The sequence below is a fragment of the Erpetoichthys calabaricus genome, chromosome 2 (assembly GCF_900747795.2).
Source record: "Erpetoichthys calabaricus chromosome 2, fErpCal1.3, whole genome shotgun sequence".
NCBI lineage: Eukaryota > Metazoa > Chordata > Cladistia > Polypteriformes > Polypteridae > Erpetoichthys > Erpetoichthys calabaricus.
Genome location: NC_041395.2, coordinates 43,525,911 through 43,553,223, shown reverse-complemented (window position 1 = coordinate 43,553,223; position 27,313 = coordinate 43,525,911). Strand labels below are relative to the sequence as shown.

At 37.4% G+C, this 27,313-nt stretch overlaps 1 protein-coding gene across 1 annotated transcript in view; it reads left to right on the top strand.

Moving 5' to 3' along the window:
* Nucleotides 1–1,653: 1,653 nt before the first annotated feature.
* LOC114642846 (E3 ubiquitin-protein ligase TRIM39-like) overlaps nucleotides 1,654–27,313 on the top strand; it is a 118,696-nt gene continuing 93,036 nt past the window's right edge. Inside the window, exons 1-2 of the mRNA XM_051922407.1 lie at nucleotides 1,654–1,707; nucleotides 18,605–18,636. The gene's annotated coding sequence lies outside the window, so the exon portion shown is untranslated. The remainder of the gene's footprint in view (nucleotides 1,708–18,604; nucleotides 18,637–27,313) is intronic.

Sequence of the window (27,313 nt, the reverse complement as noted above, 5' to 3'; positions counted from 1 at the left end):
TGTTTTTATGTTGATCTAAGTTGGGTCATTGCGATCTACTTAAATGTTGCACGAAAAAGGTTTAAGAACAATCACAATTGTCTCAAACTCAAAAGTTATTCAAAAATGTAAAATTTCTTGGCTGTCACAAACCGTTCAATTGATATGAAAATGACATCCAGTATTTCACACATACAGCTTTTAGTAATGAAAACGTTGATGGATCAAATCAATAAATAAATGACTCACTGTTTTCTAAAATGTTTCCCTTACAATTTTAAAACCAATTTTATATGTAGCACTGTTTTTTGCAAACCTTTTAAAAATTAATTAAGCTTAATATTGTTTCACATGTTTATAATTTGCTAGTGGAAATATGAAATACATTTATAGATTGAAAATCTCTAGGTATAAGTTTCATGAGGTACATTCTGTTTGAAACACTAAATGGTAATAAGATTTGCTACTTTTATTATAATGTAACGGTTCCGGAGAAAAGGTAAAAAACTACTTTATATCTGCAAAGTGCTTAGAATGTTTGGATAGCTTAAGTGTGAGACTGGAAGTCATTTGTGTTTGTCCAAATTGAAACTGTTGTAATTTGTACAAGTGCAGCATACTGTGCAACGCGCGTCAATACATGGAGTGCGCTGTCAAGGGCGTGTCTAACGTCAGAGGTATTGCAGTCTACAGCTTCACTCTGTTGGGTGTATCTGCATATCATGTGACACGCATATATCGAAACACATCCCAAAGCGTTTCTCATAAATAGGTATCAGGCATCTTCATCACTTGCTGTTTTGTTCATTCTTGAAATCGTACGGTTTGGGACCCTTTTGTGTTTCCCTCGTGTAAGTCTTTGTTTTGAGAAACTTACTTAATTTGCTGACGATGTTGTTCTTTTTATTTTACATTTTTGGAGTATAGAAGAAAATTAGATGTGTCAGTTATTGTTTTGTTTAAATCCTTTGTTTAATTTAATAAAATCAAATTCCCATGCAGGGATTATTATGACATCTAAGAATTCTTGTATTGTACACGTTGTTTTCTCTGATTTTCATGTAGTGAAAAGTCAAGCAAAATGACACATTTTATTGGCTAACTAAAAAGATTACAGTATGCAAGCTTTCGAGGCAACTCAGGCCCCCTTCCACGGGCAAGATGTAATCACTTTTTCATGTACTGTATACACATTTCCCCCATACTCCATCATTGTTCTATTGTGTTGTTTAATCTCCTTTAAAGATGTGTTTTTATTTTCCCTCTTTTGTTCTTGCGTTCTTCTCTTTTCATGGTAAACTTGGAGCATGTAGCGTGAGCGCTATATCGCTCTCCTCCATATCCATGCAATGATTGCATTGCTTTTCTTAAGCTGTTAGCATCGTTCTTTGGTTCTGCGCTCTGCTTTTTAGTGTTTCATAAATAATACTGTCAAAATCCTAAGACTCAACCTACAAATATAGAGGGAAGAGTTCTCCACTGCATCTTACATTAATCCATGATGCATATTAAGTCAACAGACTTCATCATAATGTAATTGTTTTTTTAAGATTATCCGGTTTCCTTCATATTGCACTCGCTATTTTGCGGCTGTACTGCGGTCTGTGATAACACGCACCCTTACTTGAAATGGACTTTACTCAGGGGCGGAGACTTGGAACTTGATACTCGTAAGATCGAATTCTATGTTGGAATGGAGGACGTCTGTGGAGTTGATGCCGTTGCAGGGTGAGACGTTGCGATCTCTCCGGGTCAGGCATTCATTCCTTGTTTAGTTTTATAAAGCAGCTGCATGTTATGGACATTATTTTTCCATTTGGGTACACGTTTTGTGTAGGTGGTCTGTCACGACAGCTGCTTGCGTTTATCTGGATATGACAAGTACAACTTCTGTATTTAAGTTAATGTCATTACATAGGTCTGAATAGGAATCTAATGCAGTTTTTAAATCTGGAAAGTGTTCTAAAGGTGCAGTGTTACACGGTAAGGAATGTCACGGAGCGACGTGTTTATGCAGACCCGTGACTTGAAAATCAGGTTTATTAACGTTGGGTGTCTTCAACAATATTGTCACATATGTTTATAATGACACGTCACACGTTCGTATCGAGGTACAGATAAACTTTGTGCTTTGTGTCTTAACTTCGTATTTGTGAATCGTGCTTTATTTATACCGCAAAATTGCTTTATAAAGTGGCGTTCAACATAAATATTTTTTTAAAAGTATACCACATACATACATACACTAAATACTAAAACATATATAATAGTGAACTGTTGTTGTCCAGTTGGATTCTATGAAATATAAACAATTTCTTCAAAGTCCCGTTCCAGACTACTTTCGTTCAAATTGAATAGGGTACGATTCTGTATGCTGTGACTGCATTTTACTTTCAAGTGTATATCTTTAACTGTAGACTTACTATGTTTAAATAGACAATGCCTGTGTTCTCCTATGTGTTTCAGAATAAAAAGTGTGCATACCCATTCATCCATCCATCCATTTTCCAACCCGCTGAATCCGAACACAGGGTCACGGGGGTCTGCTGGAGCCAATCCCAGCCAACACAGGGCGCAAGGCAGGGCGCCAACCCACCGCAGGACACACAAACACACCCACACACCAAGCACACACTAGGGCCAATTTTGATACACCAATCAACCTAACCTGCATGTCTTTGGACTGTGGGAGGAAACCGGAGCGCCCGGAGAAAACCCACGCAGACACGGGGAGAACATGCAAACTCCACGCAGGGAGGACCCGGGAAGCGAACTCAGGTCTCTTTACTGCGAGCCAGCAGCGCTACCACTGTGCCACCGTACCGCCTGTGTGCATACCCTTCAGGGAATTATTTAAAGCAGGGGTGGGCAAAGTCGTTCCTGGAGGGCCGCAGGTTTTTGTTCCAACCCAATTGCTTAATAAGAAGCCCTTATTGTTCAAGTAACACTTCTGCTTCATTTTTATCTTGTCACTCGTTAGGATTTTGAACCTTTATTGCCTGTTTTTATGCTTAAACAGCTGTATTTTTGGTTTTTAATTGCTCCTTATTAGCTATAAGATTCAAATGACAAAAGAAACCAGCAGTCCTCAATTTAGCTTGTTTCTATTTGCACCTGTGTGTATTTATCATGCACTATTTGGTTTAATTAAATTAATAATTAGGTAACTGGGTTGGAACAAAAACCTGCAGCCACTGCGACCCGCCAGGACTGACTTTGCCCACCCCTGATATAAAGTATAGCTCATATTGTTGCTTCTGCTTTTGAAGATTGCAATCTTGCTCAATGACGTGTCATATGCCTAAACTGATCCTGTTTGTTTTTCAGTAATGTTAAACTACATTAATTATTGCTGTTACTGGCCTGCTAGCTTGAACAATACTTGAGCTGTTCAGCTGCTTATGGGAGCAGCACCACAGGCATTCTGTGACAGTCTGCAAAATGCAGAGGGGTGGAGAAGCCTGGCACATGAGGCAAGCATCAGGTTAAGCTGATTGTATCACGCAAGCAATAACTTATAAAAGCTTATTATTACTGTTAGTTATGAGACCTCTGTGGTGGGTTGGTGCCCTGCCCGGGATTTGTGTCCTGCCTTGCACCCTGTGTTGGCCGGGATTGGCTCCAGCAGACCCCCGTGACCCTGTAGTTAGGATATAGCGGGTTGGATAATGGATGGATGGATATGAGACCTGTACATTACCACAGTTGATCCAGCATTTCTCTGATTTCGGTTTGTGTGAAATTGCGTTTTCTCTAAATCAGAACCAGGTTCAGAAAGTGACAACCCAGCCTGATATGTGACAAAATCTCAGGGAGGCTTGGTGGCACAGCGGTTAGTACTGCTACCACACTGCTTAGGTCATATTATTTGGCCACAATAATCTGTCCAGCATAGTTGGCAGATACTTCTCTAGGCTTCAAGGACACTTTAAAGACTATTATGATACCACTCAAAACTGGTTCAATTTCCCCTTCTCTGCTGACTTTAATACATTTTGGTGAGTTTGCCAAAATTCCTGAACCTTTTTGACAAAATCAAGATTTGAAGCAAATTCAGTAGGGTTCGCTCATCACTATTGTGGAAGCATACGTGACTCTTATCCAGTGAAATGCTCTGTTACTTAGATTAATGCAAAAGCAAGTATTCACTGATAAGCAAACAGCATCTCTCTCTCTCACTCACTCACTCACTTCCTGTTTGAAACTTCCAGCTTTAACTCTTTTAGGGCTAATTTTTTTTTGTTTCTTTTCTCCCAGGGCTGAATATTTTTTCCAAAAACTAACTTTTTTTAAAAAAAGAACACAAAGCAATTGAAATCAACAAAAAATATTTACTTTTGACAAATGTTACTGTCTTGCATGTTGTATGAGCCTGCATACTCTATGATTTCACATACATATCACATACATTTTACACAGCAAAGTCCTGCAAAGTCTGATCTCGCTCAAAGCAGCCAATTTCAGTCATTGCCACATTGCACTGCTTACAATATGTGTGGCTTTGGTGCCTACTTTTCAATTGTCTGTTGCTGCACTTTCTAACATATATTATTAGTGTGTACTGTAGAGAGACAAGTCACCCGTTTGCCATCGTGCCATGCCACTGCCACCAAGTTATCCGCCCGCATAAAAACCGTATTGTCACCTCTTTTCCTCTTCAGCCTGTCTGGCTTCAACTGTCAAGCCATGTGTATCCTGTTCACCCTCACTGTGCCACAAGCTCCAATTCCTCTGCTCTGTAGCTCCACGAACAATTCTGGTGATGTATAAAAATTGTCCAAATGTACACAACATGACCCAAATGTTCATAGCCCTGAAACAGCTCCAGCACAACCTGACTTGTCAAGGGACAGTTCTCTCTTTGAAAGAAATACTTTCCTGTATATGTAATTACTTTCAGGCAGAAACCAGTGTTTGCTTCTGCCAGTACAAAATCCTTTATGCCATACTTTGTGGGCTTGTCTGGCATATATTTGCAGAAAAAAAGGCGTCCCTTATATTTTATCATAGATTCATGCACAGACAAATCACAGCCAGGCTGATAAAATTGTTTCTGTGTTGGTTCCACAATGTCAAGCAGGGGTTGAACTTTATGCATGGCGTTATAGCCCGGCTCACCCCGTTTATTACAGAAGTGAATAAAACTTTGCAGCATCACGTACCTATCATCACACTGCATAACCTGTCCAAAGCCACCAGGGGACAAAGCATGTTTGGACCAATGCTCCCTGAAGTTATATCACCAGTTCTGTCCCATCTCTATTTGTAATGCCGCAGCGCACTTCATCTCGTCTTTTGTTGTGGGTTTCCACTTTGAAAAATGAGAATGCGATGAAAGCGCAGCCCGCGATTCAAAAAATTTCTCTGCCTACCTGTTTGTCTCGTCTGACAGTAGCTGAAAAGCAGCATCAGGAGAGAGCAGCCTGAAGTAGTCCAGCAGCGGGTGATCTGTCGTGTCCAACAGCAAGCCATGCCGTCTTGTGCAGTCCGGTAGCCAGATCGGCTCCCACGGATCAATGTCTGTATTCCTCCCATGCAAACCTTGCCGTAGATGCATCGGCTGTGCGAATGCGCTCATCTGGCAGCGGATCAGCTGGCGCGGCATCGGCTGGTGTCCGATCAGCTGATGCCGGCTTCTCACTCTCTTGCTCGATCACCTGATCACTTTCAATAAAATCCGATTCTGAAAAATCAGAGTCCGACTCCGCGATAATGCGCAAAACATTGTCTGCCGAGTGTTTTCTTTTCTGCACTCGCTTCACTCCCTTGTGACATGTCGATGCCATCTTGCCATTGTTTACATTTCGCAACTCACGCACACGCAAGGATTAGTTGCCGAGTCAACCCCGGGTGGAATTGAAGAGTCGCATAGTTTGGGGGAGGAATGATCTCTTCAATCTGTCAGTGGAGCAGGACAGTGACATCAGTCTGTCGCCGAAGCTGCTCTTCTGTCTGGAGATGACACTGTTTAGTGGATGCAGTGGATTCTCCATAATTGATAGGAGCCTGCTGAGCGCCCTTCGCTCTGCCACAGATGTGAAGCTGTCCAGCTCCATGCCAACAATAGAGCCTGCCTTCCTCATCAGTTTGTCCAGGCGTGATGAGGCGTCTTTCCTCTTAATGCTGCCTCCCCAGCACACCACCGCATAGAAGAGGGCACTTGCCACAACTGTCTGATAGAACATCTGTAGCATCTTATTGCAGATGTTGAAGGACGCCAGCCTTCTAAGGAAGTATAGCCGGCTCTGTCCTTTCTTGCACAGCGCATCAGTATTGGCAGTCCAGTCTAATTTATCATCCAGCTGCACTCCCAGATATTGAATAAATTCACCTTGGGAAGTAATCACATATATTCTTTTACTGTATGGAAGCTTATTTAAGTATTTTGCAAATACACGTCGCCACTGGATTGATGGGCTTGTGCACTTCTGTGAGAGACAATATTGAGCAGGCACGTGGCATGCAATAAGAATTGAACAGACAGTGTTTGAATTGGAATCAATTTACTGGTGGTAGTCTGTGTTGTGCTGTCTTCATGACAATTAAGTCCCCCCCCCCCAATCAAGATTGGAGTGAGTTAATATTAATATTTAATATCAAAGAGTTGGTTGATTCTTTAGAAATCGCAGCATGCTGACATTAGTATATTATATTGCGGAGTAGGGAGGAGTTCAGCTCACCCTTTGAAATCACAGTGGAACGAAGGTCGAGGTGCCTGTGTGCACCAGCATACATCCATCTAAGTTTAATCATGTTGAGGTTTAGTAAGTTCAGCATTTTTTAATGTAGGCTCAGTGATATCACAGAGCAGTCATTCCTGCCTCACAGCGCCAGGGTCCACATGTGTTTGCATGTTCTCAGTGAGTCTCTTTACTTACTCAAGCATGTTGTTCTCAATTCTTTTTCAGGAGGAATGACTCATGTCGTATTAAAAAAAGTTGATAGTTGCTTTGTGGAGCGTCAATCTGTTCTATCACACAATTTAACTTTTTCACAGAAAGAGTGGCTTGGATCTTTAAAAAAAATCTAAGGATTTTGTTAAAATTTCAATGCAGCGTAATCAATTCAGTTCGGAATTATTGTTACTTGTACAAAGTATAATGAACTTTTTGTATGCTCTTTTCACTACACTGCCTCTTGCTGTGATTCATGCTCTGCTGGCTGTGTAAATTAGTAACAAAAGTTAGCGGTGTTTAGACAAAAATACTCATATGATTTAATTGCACATCTGTCTGTTGTTACAAACCATGTTTCCTAGTTTCCTTTTATTATCACAAGGAGGCCTCATAAAGGTGGAAGGCATGATTTCTTGAGTCAAAATCAAAAACAGATGTACTGCACAGTTAAAATTGCTGCACTGCTTCCATGACCACCAGCAGGAGAGATGGGCTGAGTGTAACCAGCAGGTGTTGTGTCCAGTTCAGTCCCCTTATCCCCACTGGTAAAAATGTCAATCAAACCTCAAAATCAGTGACATTTCACAATCAGAGCTTGCACAGACATCAATACTAGACCTCACCCTTCTCTACAGATCATTGCATGGTCCAAATTCCATTCTCTTAAAATAGATACTCACTTTTTCTACTGCTCCACCCATAGCAAAGAATGTGTGAGAATGCACATTTCTGTAGGTCATTCACACGTGACAATTACACGCACAATGCTTGATTGTTTTCATATCATAGAACAGGAGCTCTAACTAATAAATGACTGAAAGTGATGGCACACTGAAAGACACAGATTGCACCACAGTATAGTCAGACAACCCACCTCACTCAATTTTGGTGACTCAAGACACAGCCTTCTTCTTTGTCACACCTCCTGAAATACCATCTCGTACCTCTTGATGGTGTGGGCACCCTAGGTTGGGCACCCCTCTTCAACAGCATTAACCACAGTGTGACTGTGCCTCCCTAGTGGTAAAACTACTGCTTTACTGTCCACTGGCTTTTTTGCCTAAGAGCATACAATACTAGAAGTACAAGTAGCTGTGCCTAATTACGATACACATTACATTTTGGTGTTTTTCTATGTAGCATTTCCTTTGATTCATTTATTTTTCCAGAATGGTTTATAGCTTGTGACTTATTGACAATTGGCAATATTTTTGCATATAATTAAAACCTTGGCCTTATGGATTGCAAATTCCTACTTTTTTTTACTAATTTTGAACTATTTTTGGTGTGTCTATTTTTTTAATTTCTAGGAATACATGTTGTATTATTTGTACCAGAGGTTGCCAATGATTATGTGTCATAACATATGACATCCAGCTACTGTGATTGTAGAACTTGGCGACTTCCTATTATTGGTATAATTCTAAAAAAAATACCTAACAGTGCTTGCATTTTTTTTTGGTTTTGACTCCTGCCAAAATTAGGTTTTGCTTTTTTACTTTTTTTTTTTAGATTTTCTGGTTCTCATTTTGCCTGTTGTTTTTAATTGTGCTCTTTCTGGTTATAGCTAACTTGGCTTCTCCCTTCTAATCTTCAAAATTGTTGTCTTTAGAGCAAACCTTTTTTCATGGTAAATAATGAGTGACTATGAGATGAAAGGAGATTTCTGAAACAGTTTTGGCATAGTTTTAATCAGCAACCTACAGCCTGTTATTCTGAAGAGGTAGAAATGTCATTTATATTCACTTTATTGATGGTAAGATGTTGGAATTGGCATTAGACCTTTATGATGCAAATCATCTTTTTGTAAACAAAGCTGAACACAGGCTTAAACTAAGGGAAGGGTTAAACTACACATCATTTTCTCAGTTTTAACTAAGGGTCTCACAGCATTGGTGAATATGAAACAAACAGTGGTCTTCTGGAGGTGTTGTCCGTTTAGTGGATATATGGCCAGAATTACATGAGAAAAAGTAAATTGTCTATCACTGGTGGAGGTTGGTGCAATGGGCTTTGGTAGTCAATCCTGTTTAACTGTTCCAATAAGGATTACTTATAGTGTATTTCAGTGGTTCCCAACCTTTTTTTGACCATGCCCCACCTAGGCTTCTCTAAAATCATGATGCCCCCCACTGTAACATATATGTTACTCTTATTATTACCTATTGAAAAAGTGAACTCCTACTCACGTGGAGGAAGCCCATAATGTCATTAATTTGGTCTAAACAAGCTTCCAAAGAACAATTGTTAAAAAAAAAAAAATAATATGAAGTAATATGAAAACACAGTGAATACAGTTTTGAAAACATATAATAAGAGATATGATATTCATAAATATAAAATAACTTTAATGATAGCTATTTCTGTAATATTTTGATCATTTTATATTTTTGTTATATTGCAAAATTTTATAATCATTTTTACAATTCATATTATTTTAATGGCAAAAACGATTTCTAAGTAGAAAAACCCAAGCCGGTTGTAAAATCATAAATTAAAGTGTTCTTCACCATCCTTTCTATGTTTATATGAATATGTAAATGTCTCTGTAAAAAATAAAAATGATTTGTTTATTGTTTTCTATCTTTTCTAACAGTGAATTTCTGTTTTTTCATTTTATAAATTGTTTAACGTACCTAAATTCTCGAATTGCCCCCACTAAAAAATCAAATTGCCCCACAGTGGGGCGTTTGCCCCACGTTGGGAATCACCGATGTATTTTTCAGCAATTAAAATGCTTCCCATTAAATAAACATTCAATTGATGGGGGCACTATTAAGAAAGGATTATTGATCGCACTTTTTCCTTTATTTTATGATCCCTTTTTGTATTTGTTCTGCAATAATCATGTCACTTTCAAGATGTTAAAAAATGCTATTATTTCTATTTAATTTCATGGTGTCATTTTGATGTGGTCATTTTTATATCCATTGCCACTTTGGCTGTGGCTCTAAATAAAGCTCTATTTATCAATTGATCAAACAGTCAAGGGGACTTTATTTGGAACCACAACCAAAATCAAGTTGATCAGTCATTTTAGATCATGTGACCCCAATCTAAGGAATCATGATGTTATTATCCAGGGGGTATTTAAGATGGCATCACGCAGTGTCTGAGATTCTTGATATGCAAAGTAAAGTATTCATGTTGCTAGAAGTGTGTGTTTAAATACTTTATGCCTTAGACTTTTGGATTGTTTTTCAAGTTTGTTTTTGTTTAGCCTTTTGGACTTGGAAGTTTTGGTTTTGTTTTGATCTCCCTGTTCTTTGACTGTTGCAAGATACATTTTCACCTAAATTCTGTCGTTTTCTATCTTCTGGTCCTTCCTATGACTTTCCCTCTGCTTTTTTCTTTTCTTTTTTGTCAGAACCTAATCTTGGAATATCTTACAATGGATCCTGAGATGTTAAAAAAAAGAATCAAAACAAGCTGAGAAGGAGAGGCAAATTTAATTAAAAAGTTCAACTCTGTCAGCCCTTCGGATAAATGGAGTACCTGCAAATACTGTTAGTAAATGGGAAAACCCTGCCTCCACGATTAAGTCATTGTTGACTGCGAACACTTGAGTTAATTTGATATAATTTCAGTATTTTTGTTTGCCGTTCATGTGGGCCTCACAGACTTGTCAGTGATCTGTGTTTTTTATTAATTCTATTTCACTCTCTTCTCTTTATATAGCTCTGTGGTGGGGTGGTTGCCCATGTGGGGGTTTATTTTTTCAGTTTTATATATAAAAAATGCTATTTTTCAACTTGTTATTGTCTTTCTATTTTTTTAATCAAATAAAAAAAAAAAAACTAAACTCAGTAGTATTCTGTATGTTTGATTAACTTTCTTCTTTTGCTCTAGAAAAATAGAAATTATGGTTAAAATGTGTCACCAATCTTAAAAACTCCTATGAAGAAAAAAAATACCTCCTAGTAAGCGGAGTAAATGTTTAAGGGAAAGGTTGTGTTTTTATTGTGGGGACTCGGGACATCTGATTTTAGAATGGGATGCCTAAAGTACAGATTAATATTGGCAGTCATAGCCAACATTGCTTTGAAAATGATCTAATGATTCCTGTAACAATGGACACATTTCAAGTTACAGAATTATTAGTCTGTTGTGCAGCTAGAAACTTTATTATCATTGCTTTATTGGAGAATATTGGTGTTAAGAAAATCGTCTTAAAAATTAAAACCCTGTGTCTTTCTATAGACGGCAACCCCTTTGGAAGTGATGTCTTAAAATTTACTGCACCACTGCAAATTGGGTGTTTAACCGGTGAAGTGATCACCATCTTCATTTGTACTGTACATCCCCCAATTTAATTTTGGGTTATTTTTAGTTCACTCATCAGAATCCTAAATTTAATTGGGCTACATGGAAATTGGAAGCATGAGAAACAAGTCAGATAAGGCAGAAACCCATCTGAGATAGTTTAATCCAAATGAATATAAGAGTAATCCAAAAAATATCTTACCCTTAGAAAGACTTTTGTTAACTATTACCAGTTAGGGAACTGCAAGATTTGGTGGGAACAAATGGATCAAGACATTATGAAGTTTGTAAATGCATGTAAGATCTGTAACACATTAGGTCCAAATGTTTTTGCAGACTTGCTCTGGGTCTTCTTCAACCTCTGCCACCTGTCCCTTGGAATCACTGTTATATTGTTAGTTGTGGATGGATTTTCAGTGTGCACACTTTGCAAAAGCTATCTACTTCTAAAGAATCTGCTAATATTGTTATCAAAGAAATTGCATGTCTTTGTGGAGTGTCTAAATTAATTATTTCTAGATAGTGGTCTAGATTTTGGAGTTACCTTTGGTCAAAACTTTGGTCAAAACTATAAATTAAGTCAAAATTTACTTCAGGATATCATTCAGAAAGCTATGGACAAAAAATGTATTAATTATGATTTAGTGAAATTTTGAGGTATATGAGTTTCATGCTGTTTTAAAGGAAGGTTGAACCTTCCCCTGATTTGATTAAAGCCACTTCTAGTTACAAAATCAATGTCTTTTAATATATGAATCTTCTGTTCATGTTAGTTGACATCCCTTGAATTACAGTTCTTTGTCCTTACTTGAGTCCATTTCAAACCTTCTGGCTCAAGAGGTCTGCACCCGGGGGGGTTTGGGTTTGGGCTCTGGTAAGGGGGTATCTCTGAAGAGATGTCAGGTCAATTCTGATTTATACCTTACTTATCAGATGAAGTCCAGGCAAATCCTGGTGGAACCTGGAATTTGATTGTTTAGTTTGGAATGCAAGTGGGGGGAAGGGGCGGCTGGATGCCTGCATCCCTGTTGAATCTGCTTTCTTAACAGGCCTGGTGTGCAATTAAAGCCTGTCAGAATGGGCAATGCCCACTCTGTCTGCGTTTGGTCAGTATTCTAAAATCTACGTCAAATGCTAGTTTGTACAATTTTTTTAAAATAATGTTTTGAAGACAAGTTATTGAGTGGACATGTGTTCACAGTAAATGCAACAAAGTATAATACAAAGTCATACTTTTGTCACAAGGTACTATCGTTAGACCCAGTGCTTAGCAATATTGAATGTGTATAGCAGCAAACACAGATTGCTTTTGTCTCGTTATAACAGTATTACCTAAGCTGCTTTGATTATTGCAGAATACAACAGGGTGACTGAAGTATTAAAATACAGACTCATAGTGTATTACTGCAGAAAAAAGCAACTGTGCTATTGCTTCATTGTTTGATCCTCTTTGTGTAATGCTTCAAATAATGAATAACTTCTATAAAACAAATGACCTACAGGAATGTGAAGATCTGAAACCTTGTGATTTCCAAATGAGTACTTTCAAGTCCAGTCATATGATGTTTTTTACTCAGAGTTTGTATGTGGAAGTTTTTTGTGTTTTTGATAACAATTTCCATACACAACAGTATTTTCTTAAACAATATTTTTTCTCATTGCATATTTTAATTTTAAAGGCTATAAATTCATATTCTTTCGTGTAGTTTCTCATAACAATTTTACAGTTTTAAGATAAACAAGAAGTTATTCAGAAAACTAACATTTTTCTTTTCATCTGAGGCAGGCACTAGAAAATCAGCTGATTATAAATAGGAGTTTAAAAGGGTTCCAGAGATGTAAGCCTTTACCTTGGAAAAAAAATAATTAGTTGGTCTGGTGTCCTAATTAGGAAATTATGGGGAATAAGGTGTCTGTTCAGGAAGGGAATGAACGAATGAATGAAACTTAAAATATTTTAAGCAGTACATAGACAGCAGCATTAGGTTTGCAGTGCAAGGTGCCAGAAAGTCTTAGCCAGATTAAAAATTACACAAATTAAATTTGGATAGAAGGTTTCTTTTTGTACAATCTTATGTATTTAATGGTTAAAACAATTCTTTTTATATGTGAATATTACATTTAAGGAGTTAGTCATACATATTAAAACTAAAAGACATCAGACAAAGAAAGCATATGCTTAAATATAAAAGACTAGCCGTCCCCCATGGCTCTGCCTGCGTAGTAGTGAAACTGGACAAACTTTAAAAATCAACAAAGAAAAAGGTATTGCTAGCTAAACAGAGGCAAGGTACACTGCAAAATGCAGAGGTAGGCCGACTTCCCGCTCCTGACATCACGCCTCTCACTCCCTGAGGCCCGCAGTCTCTGTCTCAGATTAGCACAAATATATCACTCCTGCAAGCAAACTATGTTTCTTAACGCAATGAGAGAAGTCCCAAAATCAACCAGAATGTTCAAGCAAATTGTAGGAAAAAGCCCAATCTAAATCCGTTAAGTAGTTCTCTCATTCGCTAACTAAGCAGATGTAAGATACGCCCCGAGGCTGGCGCGTGAGTAAGGACAGCCCCGCCTCCCTCCCCTCAGCCCGCTGTGTCTCTATTAGATTTGTGCAAATAAATCAGTATCGCAAGTGAACTATGATACTTAGCGTCATCTATCCATCTATCCATCCATCTATCTATCTTCTATCTGTCATCTATCTAGTACCATTAAATGGTTCTCGGATAAAAGTACAAGTAATCTCTTATATTAAGTTATTTTGTACCTTGCATTGATGGATTCTATCACTTGTTACTACTTAAATGTTAATAGTTGTTGATGATTATAAAGTTCAGTTAAATTTTATCAGGCAATTGTAAACTAGCCCAGTTGTGAGTCCAGGTGTATTTTTGCATTTGCTGTGTAATTGACTGGCGTTGGTTCTTCCCTTCACCCAGGGCTCCGTACGTAGGCTTCAGGTGCTGTTGTCATGATATATAATAAAATTTTTATTTCATTTTTGATTTGTCAATTCTTTTTTAAACATTAAAAAATGTATTTTTGTTTGTTTTCTGTGTCACTTTATTAATCACAATTGCATACACACTAGTCCAAGTTCAAAATTATTGTCAAGTGCACATAGAAAATTGAAATTCTTTTTTTACATATTTCCTATAGACTAGTATCAATAGTTCAATATAAACAAAAAACGATGAATGCAACACCATACAGTATATTAAATACAACATTTGTTAATATATACAAGCTACACTCATGCAGTTGACAGCTTGAACAGATGTATGACCTCTGGATAAAAACTATCCTTGAATTCTGTTGCTATGTGCCAAAGGTTCTGCATCATTTGCCAGAAAATTGACTGTGCTGGATATTTAGTGGTATTGTTTGTCTTTCTAAGACAGTGTATTATAGTCATATTTTGTTCTGCCTTCACCACCCCCTTTGCAGACTTGACCTGAACATTTGCCATACCTGGATATATACCAGCTAGAGAGGACATGACTCCACTAAGCATATGAAGAAGTTGGTGAGCATAGATGTAGACAACCAGACTTTCCTGAGACAACGGATGAAGTAAAGATTGGCATACTTCTTTACAATTGCCATAGTGTGTTGTGCCCACTTTAAATCACTAATAACGGAGACTAAAAGAAATGGCTGACAGGCCTTCCAAACCATCCCCTTCAATATAAAAGACTGTGTACTCAGCCTGGTTTTGCTAACATTAATAGAGAGATTTTTTATGAAGGCATCACTGAGTTTGAGTGCAAATATGATTATGCATGTGAGGGTGGTGTTACCTGCAGAAGTAAACAAAGTGTACAGCAGGTGGCAAAGTGCACTTCTCTTTGAGAACCATTATGGGGGAGATGATCTAGGCAAGCAGCACATGATGGGGTCGACCAATTAGGGAAGTCTAAAATCCCATTGCAGACAATGGTAAGTCCCAAGTCTAGGGGCTTTGTAATTAGCTTTGTTGATGCAACATGTTTAAATACTGAATAGTCTATAAGTAACTAATAAAAATGCATATACTGTATTATTTGAGTGTGCAAGGATGGTATAAAGTATGATGTATAAGGTTTTCTCTGTGTATCAGTTGTGATGATATACCAACTGTAGGTAGTCCAAACTGTGTGGAATATTATGTTTAATGTCTCCTAGCACCAGCCTCTCAAAGCATCGGTCTGTAGCCAAAGTTTACAAACAATATCTTTTTGAAGCAGGCAGTGACCACATATTCTCTCAGTTCAGTATGAATAATGACTGTGGAAAGGCCTACTAGCTTGTCTGTACACGATTTTAAAGCACATGCCGAAATTCCGTTAATGGCTGGCTAATTTATGGACCTTTACTTCTTTAGAAATCCTCCTTACATCATCCACAGAAACATAAAAATGTCATGCAGTGCTATAACCACTCACATAAGAGGAACTCTGTTGTCATAATGAAAGCAGAAAAATGATATCTATTTTAAGAGAGACGGTTTGCAGTATTTCTTGTTGAAACTTCTAATCTATATTAATTTATATATAAAGCTGAATTTACATTTTTTCTGGTATGTAAATTCACACTGTAGACCATATGCTTATGTTTAATTTCAAAACCCCCACCAGCCCCCCGGCGGACTTTATTTAGTGACCACACCTATATATATTTGTACTAGCTGTTTCCCGCGGCTCCGCTCGTATTGTAGTGAAACAGGACAAACTTCAAAAATCAATAAACAAACGGTATCGCTAGCTAAGCAGAGGCAAGGTATGCTCCAAGACGTGGACAGAGGTAGACCGATTTGAACAGAGGCTGGCACATGAGTGAGGATGGTCCTGCCTGGTTCATCACACCTGATGTCATGCTTTCCCCTTCCCTCGGCCCACAGCCTCTGTCTTTGTTTAGTGCGAATATCTCACTCCTGCAAGCAAACTATGATACTTATTCAACTGGAATGTTCAAGCAAATTATAGAACAAAACCTGATCTAAATACATTAAGTAGTTCTAGTGTGAAAAGCGGACAGACATATAGACAGACAGAAGACAAGACAGAAGGCTGAAAATGACAACATGACAGAAATTCTTCTGATCGTATGACATCCCAATCATAAGAGGCAATCAGGAATGGCAACCCTCTCTCATACTGCACTTGAAACGATGGCCAATGAAGCTGAAATTTGGACCAATCCTAAAATCTATCAGAGAATGAGCTTAAAATTGCGCCAATATATGCAGTATTTTCTGCTTGGCTGTGCAACTGTACCATTCAATCAACTGGCGAAATGCATTTGCTTCTTGCCTTACACTCAGTGCAATAATCACTACCTCCTAGTGACCTAAGCTGGGCAAAACAAATGTATCCCCCCAGCACATGTAGGATTAAATGTGTACCCATAATTTTTATTCATTTCTTTTTAATTGATTCCACACTATGCAAGAACTTAACTTCTTCCTCATTAAATGTCACCAACTGGCTGGAGTGCACACATCAGTGATGTTAAACAGCAACACGCAAAGTCTTTGAAAGGCAAAATAATGCAGAATTCCTTTATAAGCTCCCATAGTAACACAATGACACATATCTTTTTTTAAGTAGCATTGGTATTTTTACTTTAGTAATAAGTATTGCATTAAGTTACTCATTATTTTAAAAATTAATGTTATGTTTTCCAGAACTGATTTTGCTTTAAATTTTCACAATTGGTTTACTGTATCTACTAGTGATGTGCTTTTCATGGTATTTTAGTTAAAAATTCAATGGTCAGGCTATCCTGGGCTATTCTGCAAGTACAGTATTTATGGTAAATAAGACTTTGCACAAAAATTAATAATAAGGAAAGGTTTTGTTTGATAAATCCAGATTCAAAATTTAGCTCTGTTGATGATGTTTATTGGTTTTGCACAGTTACATAAGGGTTGCCTGATTAGTTGAGACCACATTACAGTATATGCTACTGTTTAGAAAGATATTTTCATTAGTCAGACTGGCAACACTGAAGTGGATACGGAACTGGAACAGAAAATAGATTGATTATATTTGTTTAAAATATGGCATTAAATGTGTTTTTTAATATTTCGTATAAAATGCCAAGCTATGGCTAGTCCCATCATTTCCTGTTATATAAGTAAATAACTATAAGATGGATTGGCATATTGAATAGTTTTTGATTAATATACATTATTGTCATTAAAGGTATGAATATCTTGAGGATTTCAACATTTAATTTAACAGAGGCCTTTGTCATTTTGTCTCTGTAAATGTTTTATGAAAGAAGGTTTTTTTTCGTTACAATCATGTAGTTCAATAAAGAGTTAAGACAAGATCAAAAGCCACATGAATACACTAGAAGAAATGTTGCAGCTGGAGGTCAGTGTCCTTAAAGCTGCTCCTAAAAATAACTGATAAACCAAGTATGGAATGATACTTGGATTAAACTAATAGATTCATAGTCTCACAAATTACATTCAGAAAGTCATGATCACTATAATGTACCCTCTTATTTTTGTGTGTGTGTATGTGGTGAAACAGGAATGTTGGTGTTCTTTTGTTTCCTATCCTATGATAATATGGGGCACTCCTCATCCTCAAGACTAGGATTTACTAGATTCCTTTTCATAATCCAGTTCAGAGAAACTCTCTCACTATCCACCATTGAAGGTGTCAAATCAACAATTATTTACTCTGTTCAGTTCCCTTTTTCTCATCAGCCACTTGATTAAGTAATTCATTTTCATGAATACATACCTGTCAGATAACAGACCACAAGCTAATACAAAATTAAGTTTTATTATTATGAACAGTATTAATATCTAGATAAACATAATTGTTATTTTATTTTTTATATTTCTAGTTTTAATGTATTTGGTTGTAAATTTGCAGGTATCAATTAAAAGAATACTCCACTTAAAAATGTATATTTTAATATGTTTCTTCCCCCATGTAGTTTGTATTAGTTTATGATATAATAGAAGTCAGTAGTGACCAAGCTGTGGAACTCCAAATGATGTGAAAAATATCTATGGAAAAAAGAAAACAAAATCTTGCATATGTCAGTTATTGAGTTATTTGCTCAAAACGTATAAAGCACATGCTTTTTTACTAAAGTATCATTAAATATATACTGTACTTCCAGAATTATCAGTACAAATCATAAACATGAAACCTAAAGCCTCACTGGACTGACGTTTTGAATTGAAGACAATACTCTTGACCAACAATGGAGGGGAGAGGTGGTCTTCAATTCAAAAAATCATATTATGTCAATTTTTTCTCTTCATTCTGCATGAAAACTTGAGATTAAATGATTGTTTTCTTGGCCATCACTTCAAACTAAATGGGGTAAGTAACATGCAAAAAAGTATTATGTTTGGGTGGAGTATTCCTTTAATTTTAAAAAATAAGAGTGACCCAGAGATAAAGAAAAAGATAAAGTGATTTTCAACAGATCTTTTATACTGATTTTTTTCCCCACAGGTTATTGTAAATAATAAAAGAAATCTTCCCAGGTAAGTTTGATAAAAACCATTTAAGTTAAGTGTCCTTGTTATTTGTTTTTGACCCTCCCTAGCATAAGACCCGAGGGTCACTTGGGCTGTGAAAGCAGTGCTAAAAGTGTTAGTCCCGAGTGTTATTCAGGCAACTGTATAGACGTGTCTCGCATAAGCATTAGCCCCCACGATTACTCTAGCTGTAAAAATGCTAATAAATTAGTGTCGAGCATTACTCAGGCAACGGTTTGGATGTATCTTACATAAGCATCAGGCCCAAGTGTTACCCGGGCAACGGTGTAGACTCTCCTAGCCTCATAATGTTGTCTCGTAAGTAACGTTTTTCAGTAGTCCAAGTGTCACCTGCTCTTGACGATGATACCAGCAGTGATGTTGAGGAGACTCTCATTAGCAGAAATGACAAAGTGAGTCTGTTTTCAGGCAGTGAAATTGAAATAGACAACAAAACCGAAAGTGATTCTGATGAATCTGAACATGACACTCAATTGCATTTGGATTTCTGTTGACCCTGTTAAAAATAAAGCACCCTCTTCATTTTGATTTTGTGGGGCAGCCAGGAAAAAAAGTGAACATTGACAGCCAAGATCAACTTACTGATGATGTGATCAAAAGAATTGTTGTTGAGATGAACTGTTATGCAGAACACTGTTGGGTAAAAGAACGTACACCAAAGCAAACTTCCCATTCAAAGACATACCACACAAAATACATACTTTGACAGTATATACAATGTGAAAGACATCCACCATCCTTACCCAGGACAGGGGGAGATGGCTTAAACAGGGCTTTATCTACCCCAGGATGCTAGATGGCAGCAAGCCCAGAATCAGATTTCCACATGGATGCCTGCAGGGCATGCTGGGTATTGTAGTCCTGGAGGACAGCCCTGTTGGGTCCCGTGGGAGCTGAGGGATTGGGGAGTCCCTTTCTGCCTCACATGGAAGTACTGACACATCATGTGTGCGGAAGATAGGGGGCACTTATGGGGTGGTTAAAATAAAAAGAGCTGTCTGCCTCACATCATGGAGCCTGAGTTGGGAGGAGGATGAGGACGAAGCTTGCAAGAGGAGAGGATTAGGCAGTGAGAGACAGAGAGTGGAAAAGACAAAGCATGTGCTGTATGGTGTTTGCTGTACTTGTGGCTGAGATAGTGGGAAACCCTTATAAAAGAAGAGTTTTCCCCAAAATAAAAGACTCTTTGACTTTTAACCTGTGTATGTGCCTCTTCATTTTCGGTTTGGAGAGCTTGAACGGCCCCTATTGTCTACAAGTGTATTAGCATCATTTCATTTTCAATCATTTCATATTATTATTATTTTTATTATTTGTATCATTATTATATTTTTTACACTTCTGACTTTGTACTAATAGTTTTTGCACATTTTACAGGCAAAAAATGCAATGCTTTTTACGTGTTTTTTGAGATAAAATGTATTGCTAAGGAGGTTAATGACTGCGTTTGTTTTCCTTTGATATATATTTCCATGCTTGATCATGCTCAGACTTTTGTACATCTCAACTACATTTGTATGTGCTTCCTGTTGCCTGTCTTTAACTTCTAAATAACCAACCATTTAGGCTTTCATTTCTCCTGGAGAGATACGCATTCCGAGACTCTTTAAATGTGAATGTTCTGACACGAGTGATTATTAATTGGAGTGGCAGTTACTGCTTGTGAGACCTGCCATTTGTGCTGTGAATTTGTGTCAGACATTTTGTACAGTTCTCGAATATATGAATGCATCAGTGTAGCTTTTAGTTTTGATGCCAGTTTAATCTATAATAATAAAAGGCAAAGCCCTCACTGACTGACTGACTGACTCACTCACTCACTGACTGACTGACTGACTCATCACTAATTCTCCAACTTCCCGTGTAGGTGGAAGGCTGAAATTTGGCAGGCTCATTCCTTACAGCTTACTTACAAAAGTTAGGCAGGTTTCATTTCGAAATTCAAAGCGTAATGGTCATAACTGGAACATATTTTTTGTCCATACACTGTAATGGAGGAGGCGGAGTCACGTATCGCGTCATCACGCCTCCTACGTAATCACGTGAACTAAAAACAAGGAAGAGATTTACAGCACGAGTCACACGCGGGAACGAAGGTAAATGACGTTAATTTTTGACTGTCTTTTAATACTGTGTAAGCATACATATTAACACATGTGCAATTAAACGTGTGCATTTACGGGGTGATTTCTCAGGCTTAAAAGCTCACCTTTTATCAAACGCGGGAAGAAAGGTAACTGACGTTGTTCACTGTCTTTTAATACTGTGTAACCATACATATTAACACATGTCCAATTAAACGTGTGCATTTACGGGGTGATTTCTCAGGCTTAAAAGCTCGCCTTTTACTAAAAAGGTAAATGCAAAACTATTTTCAATCAGTTTATTGAAACGCTCCCGTTAAGGATTGCAATAACATATTCGCGAGATAAAAGAACGAAGTAGGGGGAAATGGAGGAACAGCCGCAAACAGCGAAGAGCAAAAAATTAATTAAACAATTGAGAACGGAGCGAGTTAAGCATACAAGCATGTTCATAAGGGAAACAAAGCACGGTGTAAAACGTAAGTTTAAATTAAGTTTATAGAAACGCTCCCGCTGCGGATTGCAATAACATATTCGCGAGATAAAAGTTTAATGAGAAGACACGAGGTATAAACGAACCACACGCCGTGGCGCAACGTTAGGGGCAACAGTTTCAACCATTCTATGATCTGCTTCTCGCAACTGAAAGACGGCACATGGCGGATGTTAGCCGACTTGCTGACCGCAACATTAGGGGCTTCAACTATGGCGCTGACGCCACATCTCAGTGCCAACACTTTGCAGACTGTACTTAAAAGACACGCCCTCCTCACTGGACAGTTAAAAACACCAATCAAACTAACGATGACATCAAGTATTACCCAATCAAAAGTAGGAAAGGAGGCATCTTCATAAAATGCGTGTGGGATGATTTGCATCAGACGCTGCTTTAAAAAAAAAATTATACAAAAAATACGGGATAAATCCCGTCCAGTATTGATTCAAAACGGGACGCGCAATTTCATTCTCAAACGCGGCACGATTCCGTATTTTAAAGGACGGGTGGCAACCCTACAGTGACAGGTAACCACCCATACAATCACATTGTGATTCAGACTAGGAATGCAATGAATGTAATTACCCCGATCTACATACAAGGCGAAAGTCTTGCAACATTCAAAGATGATGGTTTGGGATAATTACTACTTATTAAGTACACCATGGAACATAAAAGAGCTTATGAAGCCTTGAACCGAAAAAAGCAAGATCTCAGAGATCGTAAAAAAAAAAATAGGAGGTAATGTTGTTTTACTCGCTGTAGATTTTAGTCAAACATTACCAGTTATTCCACGAGGGAGACCAGCAGATCAACTCAACGCGTGTTTAAAATCCATGCTTCTCCCACGCTCGGTTATATGTCGCGTGTTCTCGGGTAGGTGCACCAAAAAATGTATACATTTAAGCATGTAATGGGCAAACAAAAAATGAGGTATACCCGAAGGCACTGCAGTAGTACTTAATGTAACTTTACTTCTTAAATGTTAATGTTTTACTGTTTAATAATTTATACGCTTCTTATATGTTGTTCAAATTCTTTTATCAAAATACCACTGACAGCGCAATGCACGATAACATGGAGTGAATACACCATACGCATCCGCCCACGGCTGCCCTGCTGTGCGCAGATAGGAGTTGATTCTACAATAAAATAAAATAAACATAAAAAGAGTAAAACAATCATCACCCATAAAGCGGATAGTAGACGTGACGTACTATATGTGTACCACATTTCAAGTGTATAGGTGAAACGGTTTGCGAGCTACAGGTCATTTAAAATCCTGGACAGACACACAAATTGCCACGGTAGCAAATTACAGAAGAAGATTTTACTGTTTAATAATTTATATTTATATGAAATGTGCTTCTTATATATTACTTCATATTCTCATATGATAATGATGTTAATGTTTATATTGATTTCTGTGTTATTAAAACTGCATGTATGTGTGTATATGTATATATATATATATATATATACTAGCAAAATACCCGCGCTTCGCAGCCGAGAAGTAGTGTGTTAAAGAGGTTATGAAAAAAAAAGGAAACATTTTAAAAATAACGTAACATGATTGTCAATGAAAGCCCGTTTCAGTCAGTAAGTCTTATGTGTGTGTTTATGTATGTGTGTATATATATGTAGATGTGTATATGTAGATATGTATATATATGTATATGTATATAAATGTTTATGTGTGTGTGTATATTATATATATCCATCCATCCATTTTCCAACCCGCTGAATCCAAACACAGGGTCACGGGGGTCTGCTGGAGCCAATCCCAGCCAACACAGGGCACAAGGCAGGAAACAATCCTGGGCAGGGTGCCAACCCACCGCAGTATTATATATATAATATATATATATATATATATATATATATAAAAGACAGCAACAGTTATAACAATGACAACACAATTACATTGACAATCATGTTACGTTATTTTTAAAATGTTTCCTTTTTTTTTCATAACCTCTTTAACACATTACTTCTCCGCTGCGAAGCGCGGGTATTTTGCTAGTTATTTATATTACATCACAACCACATGCATATGCTGTGTTAGAATATGCTTCAGGTTTTAATCTGCTTACTGCAATTTGTAATGTAAAATAAATCAGGCTTGAAAAACCCCTCCTGGTTGTTCCTGCCTCTAAAGACATTACATGAATGTTAAATGTACAGATAGCATGTGTAGTATCATATGCTTTGATGAAAACTAAATTCCCAGCTAGAGTAAGAACCAATAACCTGGCTTTTCTTTTTCAAAAGGTTTAAATTTTAAAACACTGTTTTTAAAATGATCAGCCTAAATTATTGTGTTGCTCTTTAAAAGCTGAAGTACGCTCAACAGATGTAAGGTTTCAATTTGTTGTTGAAAGACTATTGTTAAGGTAGTGAACCAGCAATAAATATTTAAGAATTACGGGGAGAAAAGACTTAGTCAAAATTAATATGAAGCTCAAAGCTGGAAAAATCAGCCACACTGTTACCAAAACAAGAGAGGAAAGAGAGGTAAAAATATCAAACACATGTCAATAACCAAAAAGGACTTCAGAATAAGAGAAGTCTCGACCTCTGAGGGAACATCTCTAACAATGCAGCAGCTGCCTTAATGACAGGAAGATAAAATAGAAAATGACACAGATATTTTAACAAAAACAAAAGTAAGCAGTAAATGAAATGGAATAAAAATGTAGGGCACAAGAAACTCCCATTTTTAGTTGTAAATCTCTGTAAAAAATGCAAAAAAAAATGTGCAAAAAATTAAATAATTAAATCGTAACAAAAGTATCAAAAGAATGCACTTTCTAGAGAGTTTGTTAGTGAGATGTTTGTTTCCTTTGTTTTTTCTAAAGTTTAATGAAATACATGATTTGTTTGCATTCTGATCTGAGGCCCTGGGTAATGGTTTCAATTAATTTTATTATTCAAACGGAGAATAAAATATAAAAGAATGACACAAGTAATGTCTTTTTGGGATATAGCCCATTCAGCTACCAAAGTCGTGTCTGTGAGGTATGGGGTTGTATCAGTGCCCTGGGAAAGGGTAACTAATTCACTTCTGTGAAAATACCATCAATGCCAAAGAGTACAGATTTTAGAGCAAAATATACTGCCTTCAAGGCGACATCTCTCAAATGGACGCCCATACATATTTCAGCAAGAAAATGCAAAACCACATTCAGTACACAGTATAAAGGCATGATTGCATAAGAAGTGGGTGGGGGGGGCGCTCGAATTGCCTGCCTGCAGTCCTGACCTGTTCCAATTGACAATGTCTGGTACATTTTGAAATGGAAAATGAAACCATGAAGACCCATACTGTTGCACATGCTCAATGAATTGGTGTCTTCAGTACCTAAATGTTTATTATGTTTTGTGACAAGGAAAGGCAAAGTTACAAAGTTACAAACATGATTTTGAAATATGTTTATTGTATCAAAATCTAATAAAGTGTTTAGTTTTGAAAATAAAAAAATAAATATATTTTATTAGTTGTAAGATCAACAAATGTGCTGTTCCAAATCAAAGATCATTTTACTATCAGTTACTAGTTTTTATTTTCATTTTCTGGTTTGGGGCAGCCTCCCGTATAATGTATCATGGCTACTAAAATTGAAATGATTGAACAGAGATTTTCACAAGATTGAGTCCAAAACAGAACTGATCAAAGACAAGAAAGATGGCGGCTTTAAAGGCCTGTTCAGGAAGTGACATCATCTTTACGACCAGGACCAGAAGTGATGTTATCGGGGGCCGGAAGTGACATCATCTATGGCCCCAGACCTGGAGGTGATGTCATCAAGGGTGCCGGAACCTGGTGGGATTCCCATGGAACAGTCTGCAAGTAACTATGAGAGACAGTCAGCACACTCCGCCACCACCTGGTCGGGAGTGGTATTACAATTATTCAGGCCCTTTAGCTGCCTCCTACTCACACGTGCGTGACAATGTGTACGACAACTTGGGCATTACCCATTCTGCTAGGCTTAAGTGGCACACTAGGCCTGATTAGTAAGCAGATTTAACAGGGATGCAGGCATCCTGCTACACAAAACCCCAACTTGCATTCCAAATTAAGTGAATAGACTCCAGCTTGTACCAAGATCTGCTTGGACTTCATTTGATAACAATGGCATAAATCAGAGGTGGTCTGACATCTTTTTAGAGGCCCCTCTGCACACCTCCTAAGCCAGAAGGTGCAAAATTGACTCAAGCAAGGTTGTAATTCAAGGGATGACAAGAATGATGGACAGAAGAACCCATTTAGGTTTAAACTTCCTTTAAAACTCTCTGCATCATCCCGAAGAGCCCTCTTGGGATATTCTCTTCCACTCACTGAATTCTCTGAGGATTCTCACTTGGCATCCTCTCTGGGATTCTCTTAGGGATGGGGAAAGATGCAAAATGGCCCACTGAAGCTTCAAAAGTTATGAACCACTCTGTCTTTTGGAGAGCTGAATCTGACAATTTTTTTTCTCTGTGAACCTAAGGGCTGAGATCCAGTTTGCCAAGCCAAAGAATGAGTCAGTCTGAAGGCTGAAAAGCAGCCATCACTTCCAGAAGGGAACTTCAGCATCTACACCCTTGTGTCAGACAGAGTAATGCATTTGCCTAGGATGCAGATGGCATAGCAAAGAAACGACCAGCAGAACACAAGCTGAGGAAGCAGCAGCACAACACTGAGAAGGATCATGCAGAAAAGAGAAAGAGTGCCCTCCAACATATGAAGAATCTTAAACTCAAAAAAGAAAACTTCACAGAACATCAGACATCATCCATAAAGACTTAGTATCATAAACTATTGATCTGTGCTAAGATAAAGTAGAACTCTAAATACCAGTAAACAGCCAGCCTATACATTATGTGTTTGTCTTTCTAGTCTGTCGGTGTTCATCTTATATGTCAACATATATATGAAATATATATATGAAATCATCATACTTCTATAACCCTTGTATTTATCAATAAGTTGTATTATTCTGTTTCTTATAATGAGTGTGCCTAGGTTACCTAAAGGTTAGGGTTTAAGGTTAAAGGTTAAATCTAAAGGCTGGAGACTCCCCCCTACAACAGAGAGGTAAATAAAGTAGGAGCCTTGCCAAATTATTGGATTAACTACTTGTATTGCAAAGACAAAATTGATAATTAATTAACCAACTTAAAATTTCTTTTTCAAATCCCACATTATTATGGCATCCTCTTGGGTGGGTGTCTTATTGTTTATTATTCATCAAAATTGCTACATACTGTATACTGTATGTAGCTGCATTCGTCTGGTTTCCAAAACGTCAGCAGCTTCTGGTTTCTCATGGGGTTCAGGCAATGAGTGTAACTTGTTGAAACGTATGCAAATAATTACACAGTTCAAGTGTCTTTGTTTTAAAAATGTAACTATAAATTCAAAGCAAAACAGTTTACACAAAAGTAAGGCGAAAAATTGATAATACGAAAGAAAAGTTGTTATATGTTTCTGTTCAAGGCTGTTGTTCTTTTTCTGTTTTTAGGTTTCTTTGAGTTTCTTTTATAAGTTCTCTGTATAACATATTGTACAATCTTATGTTCATACGTCAGACTTTTAGATGTGAAATGTGAATGGTCAAAAAACTGTATCTCATTGTTACCCCAATGAAAACAAAGCAAATCAAACAGTTCTGTTTCTAGCTAATTAAAGACTAATATTCCATTACTGGAGTTCACGGCACTAAGGAATTTTCATTACAAGTTAGCTTTAGGGGTTAAACAGAATCATCCATTATCTCTGCAGCTGCAACTCACATTCTAAACAAATTAAGCATTAACATTAAAATTAAATGTTCTAACAATATGTTTCTATAGAGATGCCTGTTCAAACATGCAAGTGCCATTTTGACTGAAGGACAGACAGAAGAACATTCTTTTCTCTTTCTCTGTAGAAGCAGTTTGAAGGCACGCATGGCCTTTAGCTTTAACTAAACTTGCCAGGTGTGGTTTCAGAGTTAAGAAAGAAAAATGATACATTATGAAAAACAATGCTTTGTTATTGTGTTTCGGCTTGGACTACATTTTTAACATTTTGGATCACACACAGACACACAAA